We start from the raw sequence: 16,258 nt of genomic DNA, 5'->3' as shown, positions 1-16,258 counted from the left end.
ACCGCACATTCGATTGATCGGTACCGAACATTCGATAGATAGGTACCGAACATTCGATTGATCGGTACCGAACATTCGATTGATCGGTACCTAACATTGGATTGATCAGCACCGAACATTGGATTGTTCGGTACCGAACATTCGATTGATCGGTACCGCACATTCGATTGGTCGGTACCGCAAATTCGATTGATCGGTATCGCACATTCGATTGATCGGTACCCCACATTCGATTGATCGGTACCGAACATTCCATTGATCGATACCTCACATCCGATTGATCGGTACCGAAAATTCGATTGGTCGGTATCGCACATTCGATTGTTCGGTACCGCACATTCGATAGATAGGTACCGAACATTCGATTGATCGGTACCGAACATTCGATTGATCGGTACCGAACATTCGATAGATAGGTACCGAACATTCGATTGATCGGTACCGAATATTCGATTGATCGATACCTCACATCCGATTGATCGGTACCGAAAATTCGATTGGTCGGTATCGCACATTCGATTGTTCGGTACCGCACATTCGATAGATAGGTACCGAACATTCGATTGATCGGTACCGAACATTCGATTGATCGGTACCGCACATTCCATTGATCGGTACCTCACATTCGATTGATCGGTACCGAACATTCGATTGATCGGTACCGAACATTCGATTGATCGGTACCGAACATTCGATAGATAGGTACCGAACATTCGATTGATCGGTACCGAATATTCGATTGATCGGTACCGAACATTCGATTGATCGGTAACGAACATTCGATTGATCGGTACCGAACATTTGATTGCTCAGGACCGCACATTCGATTGATCGGTATCGCACATTCGATACATCGATACGGTACATTCGATTGATCGGTACCGCACATTCGATTGATCGGTACCGCACATTCGATTGGTCGGTACCGCACATTCGATAGATAGGTACCGAACATTCGATTGATCGGTACCGAACATTGGATTGATCGGCACCGAACATTCGAATGTTCGGTATCGCACATTCGATTGATCGGTACCGAACATTCGATAGATAGGTACCGAACATTGGATTGATCATCACCGAACATTCGATTGTTCGGTAACGAACATTCGATTGATCGGTACCGCACATTCGATTGATCGGTACCGCACATTCGATTAATCGGTACCGAACATTCGAACGATCGGTAACACACATTCGATTGATCGGTACCGCATATTCGATTGATCGGTACCGCACATTCGATTGATCGGTACCGCACATTCGATAGATAGGAACCGAATATTCGATGATCGGTACCGAACATTCGATTGATCGGTACCGAACATTGGATTGATCAGCACCGAACATTCGATTGTTCGGTACCGAAAATTCGATTGATCGGTACCGCACATTCGATTGATCGGTACCGCACATTCGATTGATCGATACCGAACATTCGATTGATCGGTATCGCACATTCGATTGGTCGGTACCGCAAATTCGATTGATCGGTATCGCACATTCGATTGATCGGTACCCCACATTCGATTGATCGGTACCGAACATTCGATAGATAGGTACCGAACATTCGATTGATCGGTACCGAATATTCGATTGATCGGTACCGAACATTCGATTGATCGGTAACGAACATTCGATTGATCGGTTCCGAACATTTGATTGATCAGTACCGCACATTCGATTGATCGGTATCGCACATTCGATACATCGATACCCTACATTCGATTGATCGGTACCGCACATTCGATTGATCGGTACCGCACATTCGATTGGTCGGTACCGCACATTCGATAGATAGGTACCGAACATTCGATTGATCGGTACCGAACATTGGATTGATCGGCACCGAACATTCGAATGTTCGGTATCGCACATTCGATTGATAGGTACCGAACATTCGATAGATAGGTACCGAACATTCGATTGATCGGTACCGAACATTCGATTGATCGGTACCGAACATTCGATTGATCAGCACCGAACATTCGATTGTTCGGTACCGAACATTCGATTGATCGGTACCGCACATTCGATTGATCGGTACCGCACATTCGATTAATCGGTACCGAACATTCGAACGATCGGTAACACACATTCGATTGATCGGTACCGCATATTCGATTGATCGGTACCGCACATTCGATTGATCGGTACCGCACATTCGATAGATAGGAACCGAACATTCGATTGATCGGTACCGAACATTCGATTAATCGGTACCGAACATTGGATTGATCAGCACCGAACATTCGATTGTTCGGTACCGAACATTCGATTGATCGGTACCGCACATTCGATTGATCGATAGCGAACATTCGATTGATCGGTATCGCACATTCGATTGATCGGTACCGCACATTCGATTGGTCGGTACCGCAAATTCGATTGATCGGTATCGCACATTCGATTGATCGGTACCCCACATTCGATTGATCGGTACCGAAAATTCGATTGGTCGGTATTGCACATACGATTGTTCGGTACCGCACATTCGATAGATAGGTACCGAACATTCGATTGATCGGTACCTCACATTCGATTGATCGGTACCGCACATTCCATTGATCGGTACCTCACATTCGATTGATCGGTACCGAACATTCGATTTGTCGGTACCGCACATTCGATTGATCGGTATCGCACATTGGATTGATCGGTACCGAATATTCGATTGATCGGTACCGAACATTCGATAGATATGTAATGAACATTCGATTGATCGGTACCGAACATTCGATTGATCGGTAACGAACATTCGATTGATCGGTAACGAACATTCGATTGATCGGTAAAGAACATTCGATTGATCGGTACCGCACATTCCATTGATCGGTAACGCACATTCGATTGATCGGTAGCGAACATTCGATTGATCGGTAGCGAACATTCGATTGTTCGGTAGCGAACATTCGATTGATCGGTACCGAACATTCGATTGATCGGTACCGAACATTCGATAGATAGGTACCGAACATTCGATTGATCGGTATCGAACATACGATTGATCGGTAACGCACATTCGATTGATCGGTAACGAACATTCTATTGATCGCTACCGAACATTCGATTGATCGGTACCGCACATTCCATTGATCGGTACCGAACATTCGATTGATCGGTAACATACATTCGATTGATCGGTACCGCACATTCGATTGATCGGTACCCCACATTCGATTAATCGGTACCGAACATTCGATTGATACGTATCGCATATTCGATTGATCGATACCGAACATTCGATTGATACGTATCGCACATTCGATTGATCGATACCGAACATTCGATTGATCGGTATCGCACATTCGATTGATCGGTACCGCACATTCGATTGGTCGGTACCGCAAATTCGATTTATCGGTATCGCACATTCGATTGATCGGTACCGCACATTCGATTGGTCGGTACCGCACATTCGATAGATAGGTACCGAACATTCGATTGATCGGTACCGAACATTGGATTGATCGGCACCGAACATTCGAATGTTCGGTATCGCACATTCGATTGATCGGTACCGAACATTCGATAGATAGGTACCGAACATTCGATTGATCGGTACCGAACATTCGATTGATCGGTACCGAACATTGGATTGATCAGCACCGAACATTCGATTGTTCGGTACCGAACATTCGATTGATCGGTACCGCACATTCGATTGATCGGTACCGCACATTCGATTAATCGGTACCGAACATTCGAACGATCGGTAACACACATTCGATTGATCGGTACCGCATATTCGATTGATCGGTACCGCACATTCGATTGATCGGTACCGCACATTCGATAGATAGGAACCGAACATTCGATTGATCGGTACCGAACATTCGATTAATCGGTACCGAACATTGGATTGATCAGCACCGAACATTCGATTGTTCGGTACCGAACATTCGATTGATCGGTACCGCACATTCGATTGATCGATAGCGAACATTCCATTGATCGGTATCGCACATTCGATTGATCGGTACCGCACATTCGATTGGTCGGTACCGCAAATTCGATTGATCGGTATCGCACATTCGATTGATCGGTACCCCACATTCGATTGATCGGTACCGAAAATTCGATTGGTCGGTATTGCACATTCGATTGTTCGGTACCGCCGTTCGATAGATAGGTACCGAACATTCGATTGATCGGTACCTCACATTCGATTGATCGGTACCGCACATTCCATTGATCGGTACCTCACATTCGATTGATCGGTACCGAACATTCGATTTGTCGGTACCGCACATTCGATTGATCGGTATCGCACATTGGATTGATCGGTACCGAATATTCGATTGATCGGTACCGAACATTCGATAGATATGTAATGAACATTCGATTGATCGGTACCGAACATTCGATTGATCGGTAACGAACATTCGATTGATCGGTAACGAACATTGGATTGATCGGTAAAGAACATTCGATTGATCGGTACCGCACATTCCATTGATCGGTAACGCACATTCGATTGATCGGTAGCGAACATTCGATTGATCGGTAGCGAACATTCGATTGTTCGGTACCGAACATTCGATTGATCGGTACCGAACATTCGATTGATCGGTACCGAACATTCGATAGATAGGTACCGAACATTCGATTGATCGGTATCGAACATACGATTGATCGGTAACGCACATTCGATTGATCGGTAACGAACATTCTATTGATCGGTACCGAACATTCGATTGATACGTATCGCATATTCGATTGATCGATACCGAACATTCGATTGATACGTATCGCACATTCGATTGATCGATACCGAACATTCGATTGATCGGTATCGCACATTCGATTGATCGGTACCGCACATTCGATTGGTCGGTACCGCAAATTCGATTTATCGGTATCGCACATTCGATTGATCGGTACCGCACATTCGATTGATCGGTACCGAACATTCGATTGATCGATACCTCACATTCGATTGATCGGTACCGAAAATTCGATTGGTCGGTATCGCACATTCGATTGTTCGGTACCGAACATTCGATTGATCGGTAACGCACATTCGATAGATAGGTACCGAACATTCGATTGATCGGTACCGAACATTCGATTGATCGGTACCGCACATTCCATTGATCGGTACCTCACATTCGATTGATCGGTACCGAACATTCGATTTGTCGGTACCGCACATTCGATTGATCGGTATCGCACATTCGATTGATCGGTACCGAATATTCGATTGATCGGTACCGAACATTCGATAGATAGGTACCGAACATTCGATTGATCGGTACCGAACATTCGATTGATCGGTAACGCCCATTCGATTGATCGGTAACGAACATTCGATTGATCGGTAAAGAACATTCGATTGATCGCTACCGCACATTCCATTGATAGGTACCGAACATTCGATTGGTCGGTACCGTACATTCGATTGATCGGTATCGCACATTCGATTAATCGGTACCGAACATTCGATTGATCGGTACCGAACATTCGATTGATCGGTACCGCACATTCCATTGATCGGTATAGAACATTCGAATGATCGGTAACGCACATTCGATTGATCGGTACCGAACATTCGATAGATAGGTACCGAACATTCGATTGATCGGTACCGAACATTCGATTGATCGGTACCGAACATTGGATTGATCAGCACCGAACATTCGATTGTTCGGTACCGAACATTCGATTGATCGGTACCGCACATTCGATTGATCGGTACCGCACATTCGATTAATCGGTACCGAACATTCGAACGATCGGTAACACACATTCGATTGATCGGTACCGCATATTCGATTGATCGGTACCGCACATTCGATTGATCGGTACCGCACATTCGATAGATAGGAACCGAACATTCGATTGATCGGTACCGAACATTCGATTGATCGGTACCGAACAGTGGATTGATCAGCACCGAACATTCGATTGTTCGGTACCGAACATTCGATTGATCGGTACCGAAAATTCGATTGATCGGTATTGCACATTCGATTGATCGGTACCGAACAGTGGATTGATCAGCACCGAACATTCGATTGTTCGGTACCGAACATTCGATTGATCGGTACCGAACATTCGATTGATCGGTACCGAACAGTGGATTGATCAGCACCGAACATTCGATTGTTCGGTACCGAACATTCGATTGATCGGTACCTCACATTCGATTGATCGGTACCGCACATTCCATTGATCGGTACCTCACATTCGATTGATCGGTACCGAACATTCGATTGATCAGTACCGCACATTCCATTGATCGGTATAGAACATTCGATTGATCGGTAACGCACATTCGATTGATCGGTACCGCACATTCGATTGATCGGTACCGCACATTCGATTGATCGGTACCGCACATTCGATTGATCGGTAACGCACATTCGATTGATCGGTACCGCACATTCGATTGATCGGTACCGCACATTCGATTGGTCGGTAACGAACATTCGATTGATCGGTACCGAACATTCGATTGATCGGTATAGAACATTCGAATGATCGGTAACGCACATTCGATTGATCGGTACCGCACATTCGATTGATCGGTACCGCACATTCGATTGATCGGTACCGCACATTCGATTGATCGGTACCCCACATTCGATTGATCGGTACCGAAAATTCGATTGGTCGGTATTGCACATTCGATTGTTCGGTACCGCACATTCGATAGATAGGTACCGAACATTCGATTGATCGGTACCTCACATTCGATTGATCGGTACCGCACATTCCATTGATCGGTACCTCACATTCGATTGATCGGTACCGAACATTCGATTTGTCGGTACCGCACATTCGATTGATCGGTATCGCACATTGGATTGATCGGTACCGAATATTCGATTGATCGGTACCGAACATTCGATATATATGTAATGAACATTCGATTGATCGGTACCGAACATTCGATTGATCGGTAACGAACATTCGATTGATCGGTAACGAACATTCGATTGATCGGTAAAGAACATTCGATTGATCGGTACCGCACATTCCATTGATCGGTAACGCACATTCGATTGATCGGTAGCGAACATTCGATTGATCGGTAGCGAACATTCGATTGTTCGGTACCGAACATTCGATTGATCGGTACCGAACATTCGATTGATCGGTACCGAACATTCGATAGATAGGTACCGAACATTCGATTGATCGGTATCGAACATACGATTGATCGGTAACGCACATTCGATTGATCGGTAACGAACATTCTATTCATCGGTACCGAACATTCGATTGATCGGTACCGCACATTCCATTGATCGGTACCGAACATTCGATTGATCGGTAACATACATTCGATTGATCGGTACCGCACATTCGATTGATCGGTACCCCACATTCGATTAATCGGTACCGAACATTCGATTGATACGTATCGCATATTCGATTGATCGATACCGAACATTCGATTGATACGTATCGCACATTCGATTGATCGATACCGAACATTCGATTGATCGGTATCGCACATTCGATTGATCGGTACCGCACATTCGATTGGTCGGTACCGCAAATTCGATTTATCGGTATCGCACATTCGATTGATCGGTACCGCACATTCGATTGATCGGTACCGAACATTCGATTGATCGATACCTCACATTCGATTGATCGGTACCGAAAATTCGATTGGTCGGTATCGCACATTCGATTGTTCGGTACCGAACATTCGATTGATCGGTAACGCACATTCGATAGATAGGTACCGAACATTCGATTGATCGGTACCGAACATTCGATTGATCGGTACCGCACATTCCATTGATCGGTACCTCACATTCGATTGATCGGTACCGAATATTCGATTTGTCGGTACCGCACATTCGATTGATCGGTATCGCACATTCGATTGATCGGTACCGAATATTCGATTGATCGGTACCGAACATTCGATAGATAGTTACCGAACATTCGATTGATCGGTACCGAACATTCGATTGATCGGTAACGCCCATTCGATTGATCGGTAACGAACATTCGATTGATCGGTAAAGAACATTCGATTGATCGCTACCGCACATTCCATTGATCGGTACCGAACATTCGATTGGTCGGTACCGTACATTCGATTGATCGGTATCGCACATTCGATTAATCGGTACCGAACATTCGATTGATCGGTACCGAACATTCGATTGATCGGTACCGCACATTCGATTGATCGGTATAGAACATTCGAATGATCGGTAACGCACATTCGATTGATCGGTACCGAACATTCGATAGATAGGTACCGAACATTCGATTGATCGGTACCGAACATTCGATTGATCGGTACCGAACATTGGATTGATCAGCACCGAACATTCGAGTGTTCGGTACCGAACATTCGATTGATCGGTACCGCACATTCGATTGATCGGTACCGCACATTCGATTAATCGGTACCGAACATTCGAACGATCGGTAACACACATTCGATTGATCGGTACCGCATATTCGATTGATCGGTACCGCACATTCGATTGATCGGTACCGCACATTCGATAGATAGGAACCGAACATTCGATTGATCGGTACCGAACATTCGATTGATCGGTACCGAACAGTGGATTGATCAGCACCGAACATTCGATTGTTCGGTACCGAACATTCGATTGATCGGTACCGAAAATTCGATTGATCGGTATTGCACATTCGATTGTTCGGTACCGCACATTCGATAGATAGGTACCGAACATTCGATTGATCGGTACCTCACATTCGATTGATCGGTACCGCACATTCCATTGATCGGTACCTCACATTCGATTGATCGGTACCGAACATTCGATTGATCGGTATAGAACATTCGAATGATCGGTAACGCACATTCGATTGATCGGTACCGCACATTCGATTGATCGGTACCGCACATTCGATTGATCGGTACCGCACATTCGATTAATCGGTAACGCACATTCGATTGATCGGTTCCGCACATTCGATTGATCGGTACCGCACATTCGATTGGTCGTTAACGAACATTCGATTGATCGGTAACGCACATTCGATTGATCGGTAACGAACATTCGATTGATCGGTAAAGAACATTCGATTGATCGGTACCGCACATTCCATTGATCGGTACCGAACATTCGATTGGTCGGTACCGTACATTCGATTGATCGGTATCGCACATTCCATTGATCGGTACCTCACATTCGATTGATCGGTACCGAACATTCGATTGATCGGTACCGAACATTCCATTGATCGATACCGAACATTCGATTGATCGGTAACGCACATTCGATTGATCGGTAACGAACATTCGATTGATCGGTAAAGAACATTCGATTGATCGCTACCGCACATTCCATTGATCGGTACCGAACATTCGATTGGTCGGTACCGTACATTCGATTGATCGGTATCGCACATTCGATTAATCGGTACCGAACATTCGATTGATCGGTACCGAACATTCGATTGATCGGTACCGCACATTCGATTGATCGGTATAGAACATTCGAATGATCGGTAACGCACATTCGATTGATCGGTACCGAACATTCGATAGATAGGTACCGAACATTCGATTGATCGGTACCGAACATTCGATTGATCGGTACCGAACATTGGATTGATCAGCACCGAACATTCGAGTGTTCGGTACCGAACATTCGATTGATCGGTACCGCACATTCGATTGATCGGTACCGCACATTCGATTAATCGGTACCGAACATTCGAACGATCGGTAACACACATTCGATTGATCGGTACCGCATATTCGATTGATCGGTACCGCACATTCGATTGATCGGTACCGCACATTCGATAGATAGGAACCGAACATTCGATTGATCGGTACCGAACATTCGATTGATCGGTACCGAACAGTGGATTGATCAGCACCGAACATTCGATTGTTCGGTACCGAACATTCGATTGATCGGTACCGAAAATTCGATTGATCGGTATTGCACATTCGATTGTTCGGTACCGCACATTCGATAGATAGGTACCGAACATTCGATTGATCGGTACCTCACATTCGATTGATCGGTACCGCACATTCCATTGATCGGTACCTCACATTCGATTGATCGGTACCGAACATTCGATTGATCGGTATAGAACATTCGAATGATCGGTAACGCACATTCGATTGATCGGTACCGCACATTCGATTGATCGGTACCGCACATTCGATTGATCGGTACCGCACATTCGATTAATCGGTAACGCACATTCGATTGATCGGTTCCGCACATTCGATTGATCGGTACCGCACATTCGATTGGTCGTTAACGAACATTCGATTGATCGGTAACGCACATTCGATTGATCGGTAACGAACATTCGATTGATCGGTAAAGAACATTCGATTGATCGGTACCGCACATTCCATTGATCGGTACCGAACATTCGATTGGTCGGTACCGTACATTCGATTGATCGGTATCGCACATTCCATTGATCGGTACCTCACATTCGATTGATCGGTACCGAACATTCGATTGATCGGTACCGAACATTCCATTGATCGATACCGAACATTCGATTGATCGGTAACGCACATTCGATTGATCGGTAACGAACATTCGATTGATCGGTAAAGAACATTCGATTGATCGCTACCGCACATTCCATTGATCGGTACCGAACATTCGATTGGTCGGTACCGTACATTCGATTGATCGGTATCGCACATTCGATTAATCGGTACCGAACATTCGATTGATCGGTACCGAACATTCGATTGATCGGTACCGCACATTCCATTGATCGGTATAGAACATTCGAATGATCGGTAACGCACATTCGATTGATCGGTACCGAACATTCGATAGATAGGTACCGAACATTCGATTGATCGGTACCGAACATTCGATTGATCGGTACCGAACATTGGATTGATCAGCACCGAACATTCGATTGTTCGGTACCGAACATTTGATCGATCGGTACCGCACATTCGATTGATCGGTACCGCACATTCGATTAATCGGTACCGAACATTCGCACGATCGGTAACACACATTCGATTGATCGGTACCGCATATTCGATTGATCGGTACCGCACATTCGATTGATCGGTACCGCACATTCGATAGATAGGAACCGAACATTCGATTGATCGGTACCGAACATTCGATTGATCGGTACCGAACATTGGATTGATCAGCACCGAACATTCGATTGTTCGGTACCGAACATTCGATTGATCGGTACCGCACATTCGATTGATCGGTACCGCACATTCGATTGATCGATAGCGAACATTCGATTGGTCGGTACCGCACATTCGATTGATCGGTACCCCACATTCGATTGATCGGTACCGAACATTCCATTGATCGATACCTCACATCCGATTGATCGGTACCGAAAATTCGATTGATCGGTATTGCACATTCGATTGTTCGGTACCGCACATTCGATAGATAGGTACCGAACATTCGATTGATCGGTACCTCACATTCGATTGATCGGTACCGCACATTCCATTGATCGGTACCCCACATTCGATTGATCGGTACCGAACATTCGATTGATCGGTACCGCACATTCCATTGATCGGTATAGAACATTCGATTGATCGGTAACGCACATTCGATTGATCGGTACCGCACATTCGATTGATCGGTACCGCACATTCGATTGATCGGTACCGCACATTCGATTGATCGGTAACGCACATTCGATTGATCGGTACCGAACATTCGATTGATCGGTACCGCACATTCGATTGGTCGGTAACGAACATTCGATTGATCGGTACCGAACATTCGATTGATCGGTATAGAACATTCGAATGATCGGTAACGCACATTCGATTGATCGGTACCGCACATTCGATTGATCGGTACCGCACATTCGATTGATCGGTACCGCACATTCGATTAATCGGTAACGCACATTGGATTGATCGGTACCGCACATTCGATTGATCGGTACCGCACATTCGATTGGTCGGTAACGAACATTCGATTGATCGGTAACGCACATTCGATTGATCGGTAACGAACATTCGATTGATCGGTAAAGAACATTCGATTGATCGGTACCGCACATTCCATTGATCGGTACCGAACATTCGATTGGTCGGTACCGTACATTCGATTGATCGGTATCGCACATTCCATTGATCGGTACCTCACATTCGATTGATCGGTACCTCACATTCGATTTGTCGGTACCGCACATTCGATTGATCGGTATCGCACATTCGATTGATCGGTACCGAATATTCGATTGATCGGTACCGCACATTCGATTGATCGGTACCGCACATTCGATTAATCGGTACCGAACATTCGATTGGTCGGTAACGCACATTCGATTGATCGGTACCGCACATTCGATTGATCGGTACCGCACGTTCGATAGATAGGTACCGAACATGCGATTGATCGGTACTGCACATTCGATTGATCGGTACCGAACATTCGATTGATCGGTACCGAACATTCGATTTGTCGGTACCGCACATTCGATTGATCGGTATCGCACATTCGATTGATCGGTACCGAATATTCGATTGATCGGTACCGAACATTCGATAGATAGGTACCGAACATTCGATTGATCGGTACCGAACATTCGATAGATCGGTAACGCACATTCGATTGATCGGTAACGAACATTCGATTGATCGGTAAAGAACATTCGATTGATCGGTACCGCACATTCCATTGATCGGTACCGAACATTCGATTGATCGGTACCGTACATTCGATTGATCGGTACCGAACATTCGATTGGTCGGTAACGCACATTCGATTGATCGGTACCGCACATTCGATTGATCGGTACCGCACGTTCGATAGATAGGTACCGAACATGCGATTGATCGGTACCGCACATTCGATTGATCGGTACCGAACATTCGATTGATCGGTACCGAACATTCGATTTGTCGGTACCGCACATTCGATTGATCGGTATCGCACATTCGATTGATCGGTACCGAATATTCGATTGATCGGTACCGAACATTCGATAGATAGGTACCGAACATTCGATTGATCGGTACCGAACATTCGATAGATCGGTAACGCACATTCGATTGATCGGTAACGAACATTCGATTGATCGGTAAAGAACATTCGATTGATCGGTACCGCACATTCCATTGATCGGTACCGAACATTCGATTGATCGGTACCGTACATTCGATTGATCGGTACCGAACATTCGATTGATCGGTACCGAACATTCGATTGATCGGTACCGCACATTCGATTGATCGGTATAGAACATTCCAATGATCGGTAACGCAGATTCGATTAATCGGTACCGCACATTCTATTGATCTGTACCGCACATTCGATTGATCGGTACCGAACATTCGATTGATCGGTACCGAACATTGGATTGATCGGTAACGAACATTCCATTGATCGGTACCGAACATTGGATTGATCAGTACCGCACATTTGATTGATCGGTATCGCACATTCGATACATCGATACGGTACATTCGATTGATCGGTACCGCACATTCGATTGATCGGTACCGCACATTCGATTGGTCGGTACCGCACATTCGATAGATAGGTACCGAACATTCGATTGATCGGTACCGAACTTTGGATTGATCGGTACCGAACATTGGAATGATCGTCACCGAACATTCGAATGTTCGGTATCGCACATTCGATTGATCGGTACCGAACATTCGATAGATAGGTACCGAACATTCGATTGATCGGTACCGAACATTCGATTGATCGGTACCAAACATTGGATTGATCAGCACCGAACATTCGATTGTTCGGTACCGAACATTCGATTGATCGGTACCGCACATTCGATTGATCGGTACCGCACATTCGATTAATCGGTACCGAACATTCGATTGGTCGGTAACGCACATTCGATTGATCGGTACCGCATATTCGATTGATCGGTACCGCACATTCGATTGATCGGTACCGCACGTTCGATAGATAGGTACCGAACATTCGATTGATCGGTACCGCACATTCGATTGATCGGTACCGCACATTCGATTGATCGGTATAGAACATTCGATTGATCGGTAACGCACATTCGATTGATCGGTACCGCACATTCGATTGATCGGTACCGCACATTCGATTGATCGGTACCGCACATTCGATTGATCGGTAACGCACATTCGATTGATCGGTACCGAACATTCGATTGATCGGTACCGCACATTCCATTGATCGGTATAGAACATTCGATTGATCGGTAACGCACATTCGATTGATCGGTACCGCACATTCGATTGATCGGTACCGCACATTCGATTGATCGGTAACGCACATTCGATTGATCGGTACCGAACATTCGATTGATCGGTACCGCACATTCGATTGGTCGGTAACGAACATTCGATTGATCGGTACCGAACATTCGATTGATCGGTATAGAACATTCGAATGATCGGTAACGCACATTCGATTGATCGGTACCGCACATTCGATTGTTCGGTACCGCACATTCGATTGATCGGTACCGCACATTCGATTAATCGGTAACGCACATTGGATTGATCGGTACCGCACATTCGATTGATCGGTACCGCACATTCGATTGGTCGGTAACGAACATTCGATTGATCGGTAACGCACATTCGATTGATCGGTAACGAACATTCGATTGATCGGTAAAGAACATTCGATTGATCGGTACCGCACATTCCATTGATCGGTACCGAACATTCGATTGGTCGGTACCGTACATTGGATTGATCAGCACCGAACATTCGATTGTTCGGTACCGAACATTCGATTGATCGGTACCGCACATTCGATTGATCGGTACCGCACATTCGATTAATCGGTACCGAACATTCGATTGGTCGGTAACGCACATTCGATTGATCGGTACCGCATATTCGATTGATCGGTACCGCACATTCGATTGATCGGTACCGCACGTTCGATAGATAGGTACCGAACATTCGATTGATCGGTACCGCACATTCGATTGATCGGTACCGCACATTCCATTGATCGGTATAGAACATTCGATTGATCGGTAACGCACATTCGATTGATCGGTACCGCACATTCGATTGATCGGTACCGCACATTCGATTGATCGGTACCGCACATTCGATTGATCGGTAACGTACATTCGATTGATCGGTACCGAACATTCGATTGATCGGTACCGCACATTCCATTGATCGGTATAGAACATTCGATTGATCGGTAACGCACATTCGATTGATCGGTACCGCACATTCGATTGATCGGTACCGCACATTCGATTGATCGGTACCGCACATTCGATTGATCGGTAACGCACATTCGATTGATCGGTACCGAACATTCGATTGATCGGTACCGCACATTCGATTGGTCGGTAACGAACATTCGATTGATCGGTACCGAACATTCGATTGATCGGTATAGAACATTCGAATGATCGGTAACGCACATTCGATTGATCGGTACCGCACATTCGATTGATCGGTACCGCACATTCGATTGATCGGTACCGCACATTCGATTAATCGGTAACGCACATTGGATTGATCGGTACCGCAAATTCGATTGATCGGTACCGCACATTCGATTGGTCGGTAACGAACATTCGATTGATCGGTAACGCACATTCGATTGATCGGTAACGAACATTCGATTGATCGGTAAAGAACATTCGATTGGTCGGTACCGCACATTCCATTGATCGGTACCGAACATTCGATTGGTCGGTACCGTACATTGGATTGATCAGCACCGAACATTCGATTGTTCGGTACCGAACATTCGATTGATCGGTACCGCACATTCGATTGATCGGTACCGCACATTCGATTAATCGGTACCGAACATTCGATTGGTCGGTAACGCACATTCGATTGATCGGTACCGCATATTCGATTGATCGGTACCGCACATTCGATTGATCGGTACCGCACGTTCGATAGATAGGTACCGAACATTCGATTGATCGGTACCGCACATTCGATTGATCGGTACCGCACATTCCATTGATCGGTATAGAACATTCGATTGATCGGTAACGCACATTCGATTGATCGGTAACTAACATTCGATTGATCGGTAAAGAACATTCGATTGATCGGTAACGCACATTCGATTGATCGGTAACGAACATTCGATTGATCGGTAAAGAACATTCGATTGATCGGTACCGCACATTCCATTGATCGGTACCGAACATTCGATTGGTCGGTACCGTACATTCGATTGATCGGTATCGCACATTCCATTGATCGGTACCTCACATTCGATTGATCGGTACCGAACATTCGATTTGTCGGTACCGCACATTCGATTGATCGGTATCGCACATTCGATTAATCGGTACCGAACATTCGATTGGTCGGTAA

Source organism: Apostichopus japonicus, chromosome 18 (genome assembly GCF_037975245.1).
Source record: "Apostichopus japonicus isolate 1M-3 chromosome 18, ASM3797524v1, whole genome shotgun sequence".
NCBI lineage: Eukaryota > Metazoa > Echinodermata > Holothuroidea > Aspidochirotida > Stichopodidae > Apostichopus > Apostichopus japonicus.
This window is presented reverse-complemented; position numbering follows the sequence as displayed.